Consider the following 19,471-nt stretch of genomic DNA (forward strand, 5'->3'; position numbering starts at 1 on the left):
CAGTGATTAGCTGCAGAGCATTGCAAGTAACATGGAGGTACAATGCAGTTTTCAGAATAGATAACACGTAGTAGAGGAGTGATAAATATATACCTTATAATAAACTAGCACCCTTTAGTGCCTTTCTTGTGGCACTAAAGGTTGTTTCGTCTTGTTTAACCTATTAAATAAATAATTAAAAAAAGGAAAGTGGGGCCTCCCCTATTTTTGATAACCAGCAAAGGTAAAGCAGACAGCTGCGGGTTGATATTATCAGGTTGGGAAGGTCCCAGTTTATTGGACCCTTCCCAGCCTAAAAATACCAGCCTTCAGAGCTGCCCCAGAAGTGGCGCATCACATGAGATGTCTTGCTGAGCGCAGCGGGAGCCAGCGACGATTGTGAGCATTGTGAATGACAGTCACTTTACTGCTATTCAGTGTCGCCGCAGACGGATTTTGGGGAACGTGGACTGCAACGGAGCTTCGTGGGAACATTTTGCGTAAATGGTGAATGAGGGACTGTCTCTTGCTTTTTATTTCTGTCTTATGTTTTTTCAGGTATCCTTTTCTGGACTACTTCGCATTCGGTGAATTACGGTGGATCTGCATGGGATTTTTTTTTTTTTAATTTCTTTGTCAATAAATTGGTGAACGAGGGATAGTGTGGGGGAGTCTTTATTCAAATAAAGTGTTTTTTTTTCTCTGTGTTTTTATTTGTGATTACCGGGTTTGTAATGGGGGTGTCTGATAGACACCTCTTCATTACTGACCCCAGGCGGTTGATGGCAGCTGTAATTTTTGACAAATCACAGCTGCCATCAACCCCAACTACTATTACCCCGATTGCCACTGTACCAAGGCAATCTGGAAGAGCCAGGCAAAGCGCCAGCATTGGCCCATCTCATGTCATGCGCCAATTCTGGGGTGGCTGTGGGCTGGCATTTTTAGGCTGGGAAGGGCCCAATAACCAGGGACCTTGCCAGCCTGATAACACTGGTATACTGTGATTTTGGTTCTAACTATGTCTGAACGGTTTTATATTAAGTTTATGGTTCTGATTAAGAATATGACTTTGATTTTGCCAGATTGGCTCTATTTTCTGAGATAATAATTAATTACAGTAGAATTCTAACTTCAAAAAGTCACTTTTATAGCATTGTTAGACTACAAATTGAAATACAAAATATTTAATTACCAAAGACACTGTTAGAGAGTCAAAAGACAGAAAAACCTATTGCATTTGTTATTACACACAAGTTGTATTGGGGGGGGAATGTAATATTTCCATAGATGAATCATTTCAAAAACTAGAACCAATTGAGCAAAAGCAATAGGATTTTTTAATTCCGCACCCTCAAAACACCCTAAAAGCCATTAAAAAAAAAACCTTGGCACATGATTTTTTTTTTGTAGACCTGTGTTATATAAGCCCACAGCTGTCTGCTTTACCTTTGCTGGTTATTAAAAATAGAGGGGGGACCCCACGTCATTTTTTAAAAAATTATTTAATAGGTTAAATTAGGTGAAACACCCTTTAGTGCCACATGAAGGGCACTAAAGGGTGCTAGTTTATTATATGTAGGGGGCTTGTGACATTAATTAGCAACAGGACATCATCTATTCTGATGGTTTGGGCTGTGAATTTACTGTACTTGGCTGCTGAAATTTCAGGTTTCCTTTGAGATGTGTGCGCAAAAAAAAAATCGGGTGGCATACACATAGTCCGTGTGCAGTCCAATTTTTTTCTCACACCCATAGACTTACATTGGTGAGTCTCGTCCTATATACGCAATCTACCGCAGCATGCTGCGATTTTTTCTTCAGTCCAATTAGAGCGGAGATAAAACTTGCAGATGAGCACTGCCTCATTGAATAACATTGGTGCAAGCACAATGTGATGTTCTCACGTTGCACTGCCCCGTATTATACACCAGTGTGAGCGAGCCCTAAGGGTATGTATATACGTTCACGATTTGCAGTAGAAAACTCTGTTGCAAATCCTGAAGTGTTGGCAGGAAAAAGGCTGAATAAAATACACATTTCTGCAATGTTTTTCACATGCGTTTTTATTGCGTATCCCCCCCCCCCCAACTCATCAGTATGGGTGAAATATGCTATAAGAATTGACATGCTGCAGATTTTAATTTGATTCATTTATATTTATTGGGTGGCAGAAATTATAGTTAACAGGGGGACAGTGCAGGCTAATCAGTTTAGATTTTGAATGGTGCATGGCCAATATATATTAAAGGTGGGGTACATATTTGTATTCAGGGGCGCAGTGTGGGGGATTTTTTATTCAGAAGACAAATACTGTATATGTATACAATATATGTGACCATAGGCGGATTATAATGAGGGCAATCCGGGCGACTGCCCGGGGCCCCGAGCCTGCAGAGGGCCCGCGGCTCCGGGCGGGGTGTCTAATGCCAGATTGCCCTCATTATATGTGCGGGCCGCCGCGGCACATACCGGTAGCAGTGGCGGGAGGGGGGGGGCCTGGGAGGGGGGGCCCCGTACCGCTCCCCCAGCAGCGGCCGCCGCTACTTCTTCATCGGCCGGGCCAGCACTGCAGCAGTTAACTTCCCTGTGCTGGCCCGGCCGCGTCACTGCTAGGAGACACGGCCCTGTGCATGGCCGTGTCTCCTAGCTGTGACGTCACGCAGTGCGCACCCGGCCTGCACTGCTGCACCGAAGAGCCTGAGGACTGGAGCCGAGCCGGGGGATGGTGAGTGTGTATGTGTATGTGTGTGTGTATATGTGTGTATGTGTGTGTGTATATGTGTGTGTATATATGTGTGTGTGTATATGTGTGTGTATATATGTGTGTGTGTGTGTGTGTGTGTGTGTGTGTGTGTGTGTGTGTGTGTGTGTGTGTGTGTGTGTGTGCAGATGTCATTGCGTGATGTCTGTTTGTGTGTGTGGGGGGGTAGATGTCATTGTGTGATGTCTGTTTGTGTGTGTGTGTGTGGGCATGTGTGGGCAGATGTCATTGTGTGATGTGTGTGTGTGTGGGCAGATGTCATTGTGTGATGTGTGTGTGTGTGTGTGTGTGTATGTCTGTGTGTGTGTGTGTGGGCAGATGTCATTGTGTGATGTCTGTGTGTGTGTGTAGGCAGATGTCATTGTGTGATGTCTGTTTGTGTGTGTGGGCAGATGTCATTGTGTGATGTCTGTTTGTGTGTGTGTGGGCAGATGGCATTGTGTGATGTCTGTTTGTGTGTGTGTGGGCAGATGGCATTGTGTGATGTCTGTTTGTGTGTGTGTGGGCAGATGGCATTGTGTGATGTCTGTTTGTGTGTGTGTGGGCAGATGTCATTGTGTGATGTCTGTGTGTGTGTAGATGTCAGTGTGATGTCTGTTTGTGTGTGTGTGTGTGTGTAGGCAGATGTCATTGTGTGATGTCTGTTTGTGTGTGTGTGTGTGTGTGTGTGTGGGCAGATGTCATTGTGTGATGTCTGTTTGTGTGTGTGTGTGTGTGTGGGCAGATGTCATTGTGTGATGTCTGTTTGTGTGTGTGTGCAGATGTCATTGTGTGATGTCTGTGTGTGTGTGTGTGGGGGCAGATGTCATTGTGTGATGTCTGTGTGTCTGTGTGTGTGTAGGCAGATGTCATTGTGTGATGTCGGTTTGTGTGTGTGTGGGCAGATGTCATTGTATGATGTGTGTGTGTGTGTGTGTGTGTATGTGCAGATGTCATTGTGTGATGTCTGTGTGTGTGTGTGGGCAGATGTCATTGTGTGATGTCTGTGTGTGTGTGGGCAGATGTCATTGTGTGATGTCTGTTTGTGTGTGTGTGGGCAGATGTCATTGTGTGATGTCTGTTTGTGTGTGTGTAGATGTCATTGTGTGATGTCTGTTTGTGTGTGTGTAGATGTCATTGTGTGATGTCTGTTTGTGTGTGTGTAGATGTCATTGTGTGATGTCTGTTTGTGTGTGTGTAGATGTCATTGTGTGATGTCTGTTTGTGTGTGTGTGTGTGTGTGTGTGTGTGTGTGTGTATGCGCAGATGTCATTGCGTGATGTCTGTTTGTGTGTGGGGGGGTAGATGTCATTGTGTGATGTCTGTTTGTGTGTGTGTAGATGTCATTGTGTGATGTCTGTTTGTGTGTGTGTAGATGTCATTGTGTGATGTCTGTTTGTGTGTGTGTAGATGTCATTGTGTGATGTCTGTTTGTGTGTGTGTGTGTGTGTGTGTGTGTGTGTATGTGCAGATGTCATTGCGTGATGTCTGTGTGTGTGGGGGGGTAGATGTCATTGTGTGATGTCTGTGTGTGTGTAGATGTCATTGTGTGATGTCTATTTGTGTGTGTGTAGATGTCATTGTGTGATGTCTGTTTGTGTGTGTGTGTGTGTGTGTGTGTATGTGCAGATGTCATTGCGTGATGTCTGTGTGTGTGGGGGGGTAGATGTCATTGTGTGATGTCTGTTTGTGTGTGTGTGTGTGTGTGTGTGTGTGTGGGCATGTGTGGGCAGATGTCATTGTGTGATGTGTGTGTGTGTGGGCAGATGTCATTGTGTGATGTGTGTGTGTGTGTGTGTGTATGTCTGTTTGTGTGTGTGGGCAGATGGCATTGTGTGATGTCTGTGTGTGTGTGGGCAGATGTCATTGTGTAATGTCTGTTTGTGTGTGTGTGGGTAGATGTCATTGTGTGATGTCTGTTTGTGTGTGTGTGTGTGTGTAGGCAGATGTCATTGTGTGATGTCTGTTTGTGTGTGTAGATGTCATTGTGTGATGTCTGTTTGTGTGTGTGTGTAGATGTCATTGTGTGATGTCTGTTTGTGTGTGTGTGTGTGTGTGTGTGTGTGTGTGTAGGCAGATGTCATTGTGTGATGTCGGTTTGTGTGTGTATGTCTGTGTGTGTGGGCAGATGTCATTGTGTGATGTCTGTGCGTGTCTGTGTGTGTGTAGGCAGATGTCATTGTATGATGTCTGTTTGTGTGTGTGTGGGCAGATGTCATTGTATGATGTCTGTTTGTGTGTGTGGGCAGATGTCATTGTGTGATGTCTGTTTGTGTGTGTGTGGGCAGATGTCATTGTGTGATGTCTGTTTGTGTGTGTGTGGGCAGATGTCATTGTGTGATGTCTGTGTGTGTGTAGATGTCATTGTGTGATGTCTATTTGTGTGTGTGTAGATGTCATTGTGTGATGTCTGTTTGTGTGTGTGTGGGCAGATGTCATTGTGTGATGTCTGTTTGTGTGTGTGTGGGCAGATGTCATTGTGTGATGTCTGTTTGTGTGTGTGTCGGCAGATGTCATTGTGTGATGTCTGTGTGTGTGTGGGCAGATGTCATTGTGTGAAGTCTGTTTGTGTGTGTGTGGGCAGATGTCATTGTGTGATGTCTGTGTGTGTGGGCAGATGTCATTGTGTGATGTCTGTTTGTGTGTGTGTGTGTAGATGTCATTGTGTGATGTCTCTCTGTGTGTGTGTGTGTGTAGGCAGATGTCATTGTGTGATGTCGGTTTGTGTGTGTGTGTGTGTGTGGGGGGCAGATGTCATTGTGTGATGTCGGTTTGTGGGTGTGTGTGGGGGGGGGCAGATGTCATTGTGTGATGTCTGTGTGTGTGTGTGTGTGTGTGCGCAGATGTCATTGTGTGATGTCTGTATGTGTGTGTGTGTGTGTGTGTGTGGGCAGATGTCATTGTGTGATGTCTGTATGTGTGTGTGTGTGTGTGTGTGTGTGTGTGTGTGTGTGTGTGTGTGTGTGTGTGTGTGTGGGGGCAGATGTCATTGTGTGAAGTCTGTTTGTGTGTGTAGGCAGATGTCATTGTGTGATGTCTGTTTGTGTGTGTATGTGTGTGTGTGTGTGTGTGTGTGTGTGGGCAGATATCATTGTGTCATGTCTGTTTATATGCATTTTTGTGTTTCAAATGTGTTTATGCGTGTATGTATATGTCTGTATATGTTTGTGTGTGTGCGTGACTGCGTGCGGCCTCCTGCTGAGTATAGTTGGCGCCGTGCAGCCTCCTGCTGTATCTGGGGGGGGCGCCGTGCGGCCCCCGCTGTGTATAGATGGCTACGTGCGGCCCCCCGCTGTGTATAGATGGCTACGTGCGGCCCCCCGCTATGTATAGATGGCTACGTGCGGCCCTCCGCCATGTATAGATGGCACCGTGCGGCCCCCTGCTGTGTAGAGATGGCGCCGTGCGGCTCCCCGCTGTGTATAGATGGCTACGTGCGGCCTCTCGCTGAGTATAGATGGCGCTGTGCGGCCTCCTGCTGTCTCTGGGGGGGGCGCCGTGCGGCCTCCCACTGTGTATAGATGGCTATGTGCGGCCTCCCGCTTAGTATAGATGGCGCTGTGCGGCCTCCTGCTGTCTCTGGGGGGGGCGCCGTGCGGCCTCCCACTGTGTATAGATGGCTATGTGCGGCCTCCCGCTGAGTATAGATGGCGCTGTGCGGCCTCCTGCTGTCTCTGGGGGGGGCGCCGTGCGGCCTCCCACTGTGTATAGATGGCTATGTGCGGCCTCCCGCTGAGTATAGATGGCGCTGTGCGGCCTCCTGCTGTCTCTGGGGGGGGCGCTGTGCGGCCTCCCGCTGTGTATAGATGGCTACGTGCGGCCTCCTGCTGAGTATAGATGGTGCTGTGCGGCCTCCTGCTGTCTCTGGGGGGGGCCGCCGTTCGGCCTCCCGCTGTGTATAGATGGCTACGTGCGACCTCCCGCTGAGTATAGATGGCGCTGTGCAGGAGGCCGCACGTAGCCATCTATACACGTATACTCAGCAGGAGGCCACACGTAGCCATCTATACGGTGCCATCTATACACAGCGGGAGGCTGCACGTAGCCATCTATACACAGCGGGAGGCCGCACGGCGCCATCTATACACAGTGGGAGGCCACACGGCGCCATCTATACACAGCGGGAGTCTCAGTGCTTTGCAAGAGCAGTCAAATTCTGCTTGACTAATTCTGACACCATAAAGTCTGGTTCGCTTCTAACCTGCTGTCTTCATTTTCAGCTTGCTGAATTCTAACTCATTTACTGTCATTCGAGACGATGCCTTTGCTGGTCTCTTTCACCTTGAATACCTGTAAGTGCTCCACTTAATGTCATATTTTTGATTCTGTTCTTCTTCATCTTTTGGCATGTGCAATTGTATGAGCAAGTATTCATATGAATTTATGACCTACTTAAACCTTCGAGGACCTTAAATTTTATTCAATCAAATTTTTTTCCAGTTTAAAACTATGGGACATATATGTGCCTTGGTCCTCAAAGGGTTTTTAAAGGGGCTGCAAACGTAAGTACGAAAAAAATAATTCAATTAGTGCTTTTTGTGTTCATTTAATTTTTATTTGAAGTCCATTTTTTTATATATATATATATATATATATATATATATATATATATATATATATATATATATATATATATATATATATATATATATATATATATATATATATACACACCTTGAAATTAAGCCCTACCCCATGGAATGAAGCCCTAACTACATGACATCTGAGAGCTACATGGATCCCGCTTGTGAGGTGCCTGTCCGTCACTACTATTCAGTTTTAGGGTCCACTCACTAAGCCATATATTCTCTCATGCAAGAGAATAGGGCCAATTATGCTAATGACACTCGGCTCAAACTCTGTCAGAGCTTCAACTGAGTGTGATCCGATTCTCTCGCAGCACAGATATGGAGAAGATGGAGAACTTACTTTCTCCATAGTCTCTGTGAGTGTTCATCGGACTGCACTTGGATGACATCCGAGTGCAGTCCAATGTTTTACGTGCACCCGTAGACTTGTATGGGTGCACATGGTCCGAATATTGAATGAGATTATTTTCTCATGCCAATAATCGCAGATCTGCACTCTCCCATAGTATAACATAGGGCCGAGTCCTATCCGATAAAACATCACATAGCATTCGGCCTTGTTATACGACAGTGTGAGCGAGCCCTTAGAGTCAAGGAATATTTACATGCAGATGATGATATTACTCTCCCAGTGTATATTTTTTTAGGCGAGTTCATAGTAAATGCTTTGCCCTTTTGACATGTGATCAACTAAAGAACAAGAAAGATTTAGGACCTCGCCTATAGAGAAACGGAAAATAGTTTGGAGGACTTGCATGTCCTTTTTTATTTATTATGAGAAAATCATAAAAGATCCCGTTTTTTAACCATGCTGTGACTTTCTGCTGAGGGAGAGGGAGAGAGCTGCCCTATTCAGAGTCTGTAATAAGACCTGCTGACAAAAGTGTTGAAGATACAGTCTAATGTGAATTAACATTGAAAAAAAGTTAATTTCACAAATGGCTTGTATTTTTTTTTAATACAAACTTTTTTGGTCTTTACAGCTCCTCTAAAGGGAATCTGTCATCAGGTTTTTGCCACCTAATCTGAGAGCAGCATAATGTAGGGTTAGAGGCACTGATTCCAGTAATGTGTCACTTACTGGGCTGCTTAGTGTTGTTTTGATAAAATCATTGATTTGTCGGAAGGTAATTATCACTAGATGACTAGTAAGTTCTGTAGGACCCCACCCCCATCACTGATCAGTAGATTTTTGTGTACACTGAGCATGGGCAGAAAGCTGCCAATCAGTGGTGTGGGTGGGGCTATACAGAGCGCAGCATTCAGAGAGCTGCTAGATCTGCAGCAGATAAAACGGTGATTTTCTCAAAATGACAACAAGCAGCTGAAAAAGTGACACATCGCTGGAATCAGGGTATCTGCCCCAATATTGTGCTGCTCTCAGATGAGGCAGCACAATTAATATTGTGCCAAATTAATTTCCCGTGAACTATCACATGATCTATCACAGGGGATCATGTGACATGTCACGTGATAAATCAGGTGGGGGGGGGGGGTCCGCGCCTTCTAAACTGCCCGGGGCCCTTGCTACTCTTAATCCACCCCTGTATGTGACCTTGTTATTTTCAGGGCTGCAGTGATCAGTGTGACAAGACGAGTTGTGGCTGGGAGATGTAGACATGAAGGTCTGACCAGATGGAGAAGAAACAACTGAAAACAACTAATCAGATGAGAGGTCATTGGTCACTAGATGCAAGTATTATTCTGTCTGTAGTATCTGACTTGCAGTAATACTGTTATTTGTACAACAACCTCCCTTAGGTCACATTCATGAGATATGTCCGTTGGCTGCCAGACTTTTTTGTTTTGTTTTTAATTGGGTGACACAAGGACTCAGCGTTTCATAGATAAATTCTCACATCCATGAAAATTATGGATCTGAGAATGATATCTGCGAGACTCAAAGTATGTCCATTTCTGTTCCGATTAGGAAGACACACTCAATGGGTCTGTGTGCGGTCCTAAAAAACAAAATAAATAAAAAAAAATAATAATAATCAGGAAGCACACCAACGCTTCACATAGATACAGCAATGTAGAGTTATGTATAGCGCCGTCCCTTATTAGATAAGAAGTGTACGTTCTTCTTATTCTGTTCTTCCCTTAGTACATTTGTGCTCAAAAGTTGGCATACCCCAGCAGATTTTTTCCTTGGCCTTGTTTCAGAGAATATGAATGATGAAAAAAACTTTCTCCACTTATGCGTATTGGTTGGGTGTAGCCAACATTCTCTAAAAAGAGAAAACACAGTAGTTTGACAATAAATGGCTTCACCCAACCAATAAACATGACTGGAGAAAAAGTTTTTTTGTTATCATTCATATTCTCTGAAACAAGGCCAAGAAAGGAAAAATTCTGCCAGGGTATGTAAACTTTTGAGCACAACTGTATATATTGTATATTCTTGTTATACATAGCAGCATCCTTAATTACACAGTTTCCTCTTATTATATATAACACCTTCCCTTATTACGTAGCATCCTCTCCTGTTATGTATGGGGCGGCCCCTTATTATATAGCGTTCTCTGTTATGTACAGCGCTGTCCCATTATTATATAGTATCATCTCTTCTTATGTACAGCACCGTCCCTTACATATTCTCATTTTTGTTATATCCTCTCTTTATTACATAAAGACCTCGTTAGAAACAAAATGACTGCTGATGGAGCAGCCTCTGACCAGAAGACCAGTCCACCAGCTACCTCCATTAGAAAAGAAACTTTCCAATGTTTCATCAGCCGTCATTTCATTTTATATCTAACAAGAGAGGGCGCTATAAAATAAAGAGGGCGCTATGAAGAACGAAAACGACAAGAGAATCCGATATGTAGGGAACAGTGCAGTACATAACATGAGAGTGCCCTTTGTTATAACGGACGGTAATATATACAGTGTGTGTGGAAAGTATTCAGACCCCTTTAAATTTTTCACTCTGTTTCATTGCAGCAATTTGGTAAATTCTAAAAAGTTCATTTTTTTCTCATTAAAGTACTCTGCACCCCATCTTGACTGAAAAAAAAAACAGAAATGTAGAAATTTTTGCAAATTTATTAAAAAAACAAACAAAACTGAAATATCACATGGTCATAAGTATTCAGACCCTTTGCTCAGACACTCATATTTAAGTCACATGCTGTCCATTTCCTTGTGATCCTCCTTGAGATGGTTCTACTCCTTCATTGGAGTCCAGATGTGTTTAATTAAACTGATAGGACTTGATTTGGAAAGGCACACACCTGTCTATATAAGACCTCACAGCTCACAGTGCATGTCAGACCAAATGAGAATCATGAGCTCAAATGAACTGCCCAAGGAGCTCAGAGACAGAATTGTGGCAAGGCACAGATCTGGCCAAGGTTATAAAAGAATTTTTGCATTACTCAAGGTTCCTAAGAGCACAGTGGCCTCCATAATCCTTAAATGGAATTAGTTTGGGACCACCAGAAGTCTTCCTAGACCTGGAAGTCCAGCCAAACTGAGCAATCGTGGGAGAAGAGCCTTGGTGAGAGAGGTAAAGAAGAACCCCAAGATCACTGTGGCTGAGCTCCAGAGATGCAGTAGGGAGATGGGAGAAAGTTCCACAGTCAACTATCACTGCAGCCCTCCACCAGTCGGGCCTTTATGGCAGAGTGGCCCGATGGAAGCCTCTCCTCAGTGCAAGACATATGAAAGCCCGCATAGAGTTTGCTCAAAAACACATGAAGGACTCCCAGACTATGAGAAATAAGATTCTCTGGTCTGATGAGACGAAGAAAGAACTTTTTGGTGATAATTCTAAGCGGTATGTGTGGAGAAAACCAGGCACTGCTCATCACCTGCCCAATACAATCCCAACAGTGAAACATGGTGGTGGCAGCATCATGTTATGGGGGTGTTTTTCAGCTGCAGGGACAGGATGACTGGTTGCAATTGAAGGAAACATGAATGCGGCCAAGTACACAGATATCCTGGATGAAAACCTCTTCCAGAGTCCTCTGGACCTCAGACTTGGCCCGAGGTTCACCTTCTAACAAGACAATGACCCTAAGCACACAGCTAAAATAACAAAAGGAGTGGCTTCAGAACAACTCTGACCATTTTTGACTGGCCCAGCCAGAGCCCTGACCTAAGCCCAATTGAGCATCTCTGGAGAGACCTGAAAATGGCTGTCCACCAACGTTCACCATCCAACCTGACGGAACTGGAGAGGATCTGCAAGGAAGAATGGCAGAGGATCCCCAAATCCAGGTGTGAAAAACTTGTGGCATCATTCCCAAGAAGACTCATGGCCGTACTAGCTCAAAAGGTGCTTCTACTCAATACTGAGCAAAGGGTCTGAATACTTATGACCATGTGATATTTCAGTTTTTTTTTAAAATAAATTTGCAAAAATTTCTACATTTGTTTTTTTCAGTCAAGATGGGGTGCAGAGTGTACTTTAATGAGAAAAAAAAATGAACTTTTTAGAATTTACTAAATGGCTGCAATGAAACAGAGTGAAAAATTTAAAGGGGTCTGAATACTTTCCGTACCCACTGTATGCAGGTGCATCTCACTAAATTAGAATATCATCAAAAAGTTCATTTATTTCAGTTCTTCAATACAAAAAGTGAAACTCATATTACATAGAGTCATTACAAACAGAGTGATCTATTTCAAGTGTTTATTTCTGTTAATATTGATGATTATGGATTACAGCCAATGAAAACACACAAGTCATTATCTCAGTAAATTAGAATACTTTATAACAGCTTGAAATGTATGTTCAGTAAATGCCCTCACTACTTGGTCAGGCTCCTTGTGCATCAATTACTGCATCAATGCGGCAATGTGGCATGGAGGGATCAGCCTGTGGCACTGCTGAGGTGTTATGGAAGCCCAGGTGGCTTTGATAGCAGCCTTCAGCTCGTCTGCATTGTTGGGTCTGGGGTCTCATCTTCCTCCTGACAATACCCCATAGATTCTCTATAATAGATTCTCTATGGGGTTAAGGTCAGGCGAGTTTGCTGCCAATCAAGCACAGTGATACTGTTGTGTGTAAACCAGGTATTGGTACTTTTGGCAGTGTGGACAGGGGCCAAGTCCTGCTGGAGAATGACATTTCCATCTCCAAAAAGCTTGTCGGCAGAGGGAAGCATGAAGTGCTCTAAAATCTCCTGGTAGACGGCTGCACTGACTTTGGTCTTGATAAAACACAGTGGACCTACACCAGCAGATGACATGTCTCCCCAAACCATCGCTGATTGTGGAAACTTCACACTAGACCTCAAGCAGCTTGGATTTTGGCCTCTCCACTCTTCCTCCAGACTCTGGGACCTTGTGGAGTGTGTCAATGACTGCCTTCTTGCGTTTTTTGTTGCGGGTTTTTTTTTTTTTTTTCCTCTCTCTCTCCGTTTTACTACCTTTGGCATATATATCCATGTGAATTAAACTCCCCTTATCTGAATTTCATTGATATACCTATTGAATGAAAATCTTCTTAAATTCAGGTTCATGGTATAGATTTTTCTACTAATGCACTTATTTTCTCCTCTTAAAGGGATAGACAAAGAAAGGAAAGAAAGAGAAGGAGAAAGTATAATATCTTCATTACCAAAATTTTATTATGGAAAATTTTATTATGACAAATTTAGCGGCTCTATAATTTGTTTATTCTATAATCAGAGGAAAAAGCTGGAAAATCCTAACTCTGAGAAAGCTGAGTCTCTATTGAATGGGATTTGGGCGTTCCAACTCAAACCAATTTACATGTGATTAGGATAATTATTTCACTAGGTAGGTTTTCATAGTGACTATATAACCACCACTATTGACTCTCTTACATTAGACCTGAGGAAGGCTATATATCTTTAATTTTAATAGCCGAAACGCGTTGTTTTATTTATAAGTTTTATCTATTTGCTAACTTGAATAAATCTTCTGAAGAATTAAATCCTTTTTTTGGATAATCATTCCTTGTGACCCTGGGAGCGCTCAATTGGCTGGATACATACTCTGAACCCTATTCTTACGGACTCCAGCTGGGAGATCCGTTTAATCCAGATAGAAGCTGCATACCAGTGGACCAGCTACCCACATTAGACCAGAATTGGTCGATAAGCCTTGGTACAAGATCTGCTAAAGGTGAGCAGTTCATTTTTCTTCTGTTATATATATATATATATATATATATATACATACATATATACACACACACACACATCTACACTTAGATCTGCGCCTGTTTTTTGTTTCTCCCCCCACCAGACCTACAGCCTTGGGGGTCGAACACATTGAATGACTGCCTTCTGGACATCTGTCAAGTCAGCAGTCTTCCCCATAATTGTGGAGCCTACTGAAACAGACTAAGGGACATTTTTAAACTTGTAGGAAGCCTTTGCAGGTTTTTTTTGTTAATTATTCTAATTTACTGAGATAATGACTTTTGTGTTTTCATTGGCTGTAAGCCATAATCATCAACATTAACAGAAATAAACACTTGAAATAGATCATTGTTTGTAATGACTCTATATAATATGAGTTTCACTTTTTGTATTGAATAACTGAAATAAATTAACTTTTTTAGGAAAGTGTTATTTAGTGAGATGCACCGGTATATAGATATATTATGCAAGATTACTAAATTAAGATTGCGATATGAAAAAAAAAATGCCATTTTTTGTGTTTTAAATACATGAAACACAAACCCCTGATTTAAACCGGTCGTTCTGACTAAACATTTCCTTTAATTAAAAACATGCCCATTAGGCCATTTTTACACAGCAATATTTCAATTCTATTTGCTTGTGGCACTTTTTGGCATTTTGAATTCTGGGGACTTTTCTTTTCAATAGGCATTATGCTCTTTTGAGGATGTTTTTCTCCCCATAGACTTAAATTTCATGAAGACCTGGACCGATATACTCCACTTATTTGGCATTTTTGGTGCATTTTTTTAAAAAAAAGGGAATTGAAAGAAAAACCCCTGAATATTATTTTGAAGCCAAATGTGTACAAATCAAGTCTTCCAGCCATAATGGACACTGAGGTCCCACAAATTTCTAGGACTTTGTATATGAAGTTTTGTCCATTCTGAAGAGCTTTGCTTGATGTCAGTGAATAGAAACAATCGCTTGCAGAAGGCAGAATCTTTGACAAGATACATTTGTGCTACATTTGTATACAGTACAGTCTAGACAATTCTGTGTAACCTAAACATCCTGGGATCCAGACTGATATTTCACCTGGAATGACACATTGTAACAAAGCCTCAGGTCAGGAGAGAGACTCTTGTGTTTAGCTGACAGTGACAGATAATGGCAGCAAAACAGATCTTGAATATCAGGGCTCCTGTGTATGAAGTAGGTCATTTTCCACCTAATGAAGGACAGCATGAGCAGCCCACAGACGGCCCTTGTTGAACTATGATGATGATGTCACCAATGTGGTGAAGTCACTGGTCTCAGTCATAGCCATGTGATGATGTCATCAGTTCTTCCTCAAGAGGTAAGGAAACTGCCCTCTTTGCAATGCCAGGTACGTACAATGTGGCTGGCATAGATGAAATTGTGACTAGACACCGACAACCTCATTTAAAAAACTTGACCCAATATCTTTATAGGTGGCAAACAGTAAGGTCATCTCAATTTCTAGATTTCCCAGACCCCACAAGCTACCTGTCCACTTCTCGGGCATGGGAATCCCACCTAGTGGTTAGCTGCTGGTCTGGTTTTAGAAACTTGTCAATTAGAAGCTATAGTTTTCCAAAAATCTAGTATGTTGATGGCCAGAGTATCGAGTACACCAATAGAGGCACAGGGAGTTTGTAACTTTTTTTCCCTAAACTCTTTGGTTCTGATCAGACCACATCAAAGTTGAGCTGATCCATCCTGTCGACCTACACCAGATGAGAGGAGCTCAGAGGAAGAAAAAAAAAGATAAACGCCAAAAATTAGAGAGCCCTACAAACCTCCTCCTACTTGCTGATGTCCTCAACGCCTCGTCTTATTCTCGTCCTGCAACAGACTACGACATGGATCGCAACAGCTGCATAGAAATACAGTACATGCTGTCACGCTCGGGTCAGGAGAGCCGCAGGCCAGTCCGAGCATGGCGTTGTGATCCTCATCCGAGTTATACGGCCGTCTAACTCTTCCCTTACTCAGATCGCCAGTGATTAGTTGTAACTTGTGAGAAAATCTTGCGTTCAATTTTCCTGCAGCATCACCACAGGGGAAATTTAGCATTACACATAGCCTATTCAAGTCAATGAACCATCGTCTGTGTAATGCAGGTCAAGATGGGTCCTCCACAGTGACAGATGCCCTTTGTATCCGCACTTTGCTATGGACAAAAGATTAGGACCCTGAAAAGAGGACCTCTTCTATTGTTACTCACTTGTTCTGGCTCCAGCGCCGAGCTCTACTTCCTCCTTCCCTAGTGTGCACCTCTAGTGTCAACCCTCCTCTAAGCCTTTTGGACTAGCTCAGGGGCTTGCTGGCCACCTGAGTATCCGGGAAGTAAGCCCACACTTCTACCACATGCTAGTATCCCTGTTGAGCTCCAAAACAAGTCCGGTTCTACTATTTCCACAAAGAGTGCCTCCAAACAAACTAATCTCTGCCAGCTTGCACACTCTTCTCTGCTGTTCCAAGGTGCTTGCCCGAACACTTGCCTCTGCTATCTCAATGTGCCTGTCTGCCTCTGCTGCTTTAGGTTATATACGCACACATCAATTAGACTCTGGTGTACCCACAGAGTTTTACCTGCAGAAAATGCTTCAAAACAACACCAGCGGTGTTTTTCCTAAAACGACTTCCTACTTATTTTCTTAATGGCTTTGCCTAATTTATTATTTTTGTGTATAGAAACTGAGCAGCTTCCAAACGTAAGCCACCTGAAGAATTGTCAGGTCACTACTATGGATGAGCAGACACGTGGAAGTTCGGGTTCTGTTACCCAACCTGAACTTTATTCCAAAGTTTGGTTCGGGTACCAGAACTGTACCCGAACTTAAACCTGAACCCAAAGCACATTGAAAACAATGGAGGCTTAAACTTTTGAGCTGGAAAATTCTCTCCCTCTCTGAACATTGCAACAGACTTCCGGGAGAAGTCAGTGTTTGGATTTTCGCACCGGACACCAACTGTCCGATACTAACCTCGAACTTTCAAATTCAGGTTTGCTCATCTATAGTCACAACTTTTAACCACCTCATGGTTTTCAAAGCCTGAATATGTTAAAAGCTCAAAAGAGATAAAACATGCACTGCAATGTCAAAACGACTTGCTGTGCAAATATGTTTATTCCTTTTGGAGCTTTTTCAATCCGCCTGAAAAAGAACATGATGTGCACTTAACCTTAAAAGGTACTTGCCTGCACACTCGACTCTGCTATATCAAGGCACATGTTTCAAGGAGCTGTCTGCACTCTTAGCTCTTCTGTATTTAGGTGCCGCCCAGCATACTCAGCTCTGCTGTTCTATGTGCCGTCTGGTTATCCAGTTCTGTTGTATCTCACTTCACTGGTACCTCCAGACTTATGGCTTGGCAAATCCATATCATCAGGTGAACCATAACATCTATTAACTCAAATCTTTAATGGAGATTTAAAAAAAAATGGGCATTCTTTGAGTGGACACCCCATGTAATGGAAAGAATAGATAGTAACGCACTTCCGCTTCAATATAACATTGACTTACCTATGGTGACCCTTCATTAGTAGTCTCAGTATCACCAGATTTCATCCTCTACATGGTCGTTCAGTCTTATCCCGGCATATTCTTTACTGTAAAACTAATGGGAAAACATCGTCTGTGTGAGTTTCAAAGTGATAAATGAGATTCCTTTGTAAATCAAATGATTGGCTACACTGAATAGTCATGGGATAGAGTCTGAGCTTCATGCTGTTCCTCTGGGCTAGCTATTAAAATCTAAAGATAGAAGCAGTCATATACATACAGGTAGGTCTTGCATTGTAAGGAGCTCTTCCCATGGAGCGATGCACCCTTTACATATGTTCCCAGTGTGTAGAGAGACTTTCTTTATGCTTGGAGTATTCTGCACATTTTCCATCCATTTTTGTGCCAATTTGATGTCGCACTTCATTATTTGTAACATTTCTGCTCTTTGTGGCTAAAAGAATGTGTTAAACTGATGGTAACTAATTTCTGGCTCAACATCGATATGAAAAAGATGGAGATACAGCAGAATTAAAGGGTTTTTTTCTTTATGTTAAATAGGTAAATTGCAAAGTGCTTCTAAAAATTCTTTAGATTCAAAAGAACGGAGGGATTTTCAATTCTGTGGTTTCAAAACTCGTTGCCTAAGTCACTGGCCACCTCTGTAGTCAATCAGGGGTTGCTGGTTTTCTAGGCAAGGAGCACGTGCGGTGCTTCCAAGTGCTGCTATGAAGTCCGCTGGGTAAGGCTGTTTTTAGTGTCCCTGCACTTCTCTGGGGCTGTAGAGATAAAGCAGTCTGTTTGCAGCCTGGCGCTCAGCTCGGGTCAGCAGCTCAGCCATGATGCTGGTCCAAATTGTCAATCTTCAGGAGCACACTGCCCCCCATCCAGCATGCCGGGAGGCAGAGGAGCGGTGCGCTTTTGAAGATAAAAAAAAAAAATCCCTTTAGCAGCTGAACAGCTGTTAATCTTTTACCCCTTTAATTCTATTCGCTGTGCAATTCTCTATTTTTCCCTGATGTCAGGGACAAAGTACTGCCTCTATCATATGTATAGGGCTGGTTTTAGAGGGTAGCACCAATTTACTAGGGCCCGCTACCCATAATAAATTCAGGAACAGTACTAGTTAGCAGTGTATAGTGGTAGTATTAAATCATATTGGATTATTATGGAATACAGCATATTATATGACCACTGTTTTGTGGCACAATGTTGGCAGTATATGGTGGTATTATCTTGGCAATATATGGTAGAATTAGTAATAGTGGTCTAAGACTACTATACCGGAGGAACAAAGTGGCGGCACTACGATTATCTTTATGATGGTGCCATTACAAGGGCTTTTTGGCGTCCGTGGCATGAAAAATAGGTATAAATCCAAGATATTTCAGGATGGTGCTTCCAATTTCTTTCATGAAGTCATTTGTTTAGATGGCGCTACATGGATACATCTATCATGTTCACCTTTATTGGCTGCATATATATTATATAATTAGTATGTTTGTGGGAAAAGGTTTAGTAAAGTTAGTAACATATAGTTGCCATTTTGACTCTTTCGATGCTTAGGAATCCAGTGGGCCGTCCTACAGATAGCTGTCAATCATTAAGAACCACCCAAAGGACTCCTAAGAAAGAAGGAATTTAAGTAAATAGAATACAGGTAATTCCTCATTCTATAAACTTTTCCCACAAGTTTATACATCTGTCGAATCAGCGCCTTCTTTATATCATGCTGCTACATTCACTATGTGACAAGCTCCCTTTAAGCCTATACTCATGATGGACCACCTCGCATAACACTCATTTAGTCAATCTTAATGCAGTTATCCGCAAGTAAATATTTTTTATGTACAGGTCATTAAATTTTAATATTTGCCATTTACTTGCACTGAAAAATGATCCAGTGAAGAGTTATGATATAGTCTTTCGCCACCTAGAGTCCAAAACGTATATCAATGTGCACGTCCACCTAATGAGATGGGTGGTAGGGCATGCATGTTTGGTCACCTTCCTGACTGCCAGATTCTTATTTCTATTTATGAACAACATCCTAAACAAATTACTTCCACTGCATTTACCAGGAATGGAACAAACTAACTGGGTAACTCATGGACTGTATTTACAGCTGATAGAAGGGGAAGGAGTATGACTGGGGACTATAGTTACAGATGCCAGAAACAGAAGAGATTGAGAGGGGGGCTTAATTTATAGGTGCCAGAAGAAGGAGGAGACAGAGTGAGGACTATATTTTCAGCTGCAAGAAGGGAAAGATGATTGAGTAGCAAACCTATTGTGAACTTAATTTATTGCTGCCAGAGGGAGAAGGAGACGGATTGGGGAATTATGGACTATTCTTACAGATACAAGAGAAGGAAAGTGAAGGACTAGTGGTGATGTGGTGCAGTGAATGACATGTAAAAGGTGCATGTAAGGGTCACATGACACTGCCCTGAAGCCCACCCACAACCTTCAGCGGCGATGCTGAGCAGGGGGCCAGAGAAGGTTGAGATAAATGTTAGCTTT

This window comes from Phyllobates terribilis, unplaced genomic scaffold (genome assembly GCF_046119375.1).
Source record: "Phyllobates terribilis strain yellow unplaced genomic scaffold, ASM4611937v1 Scaffold_7__3_contigs__length_470593459, whole genome shotgun sequence".
Classification (NCBI taxonomy): Eukaryota; Metazoa; Chordata; class Amphibia; order Anura; family Dendrobatidae; genus Phyllobates; species Phyllobates terribilis.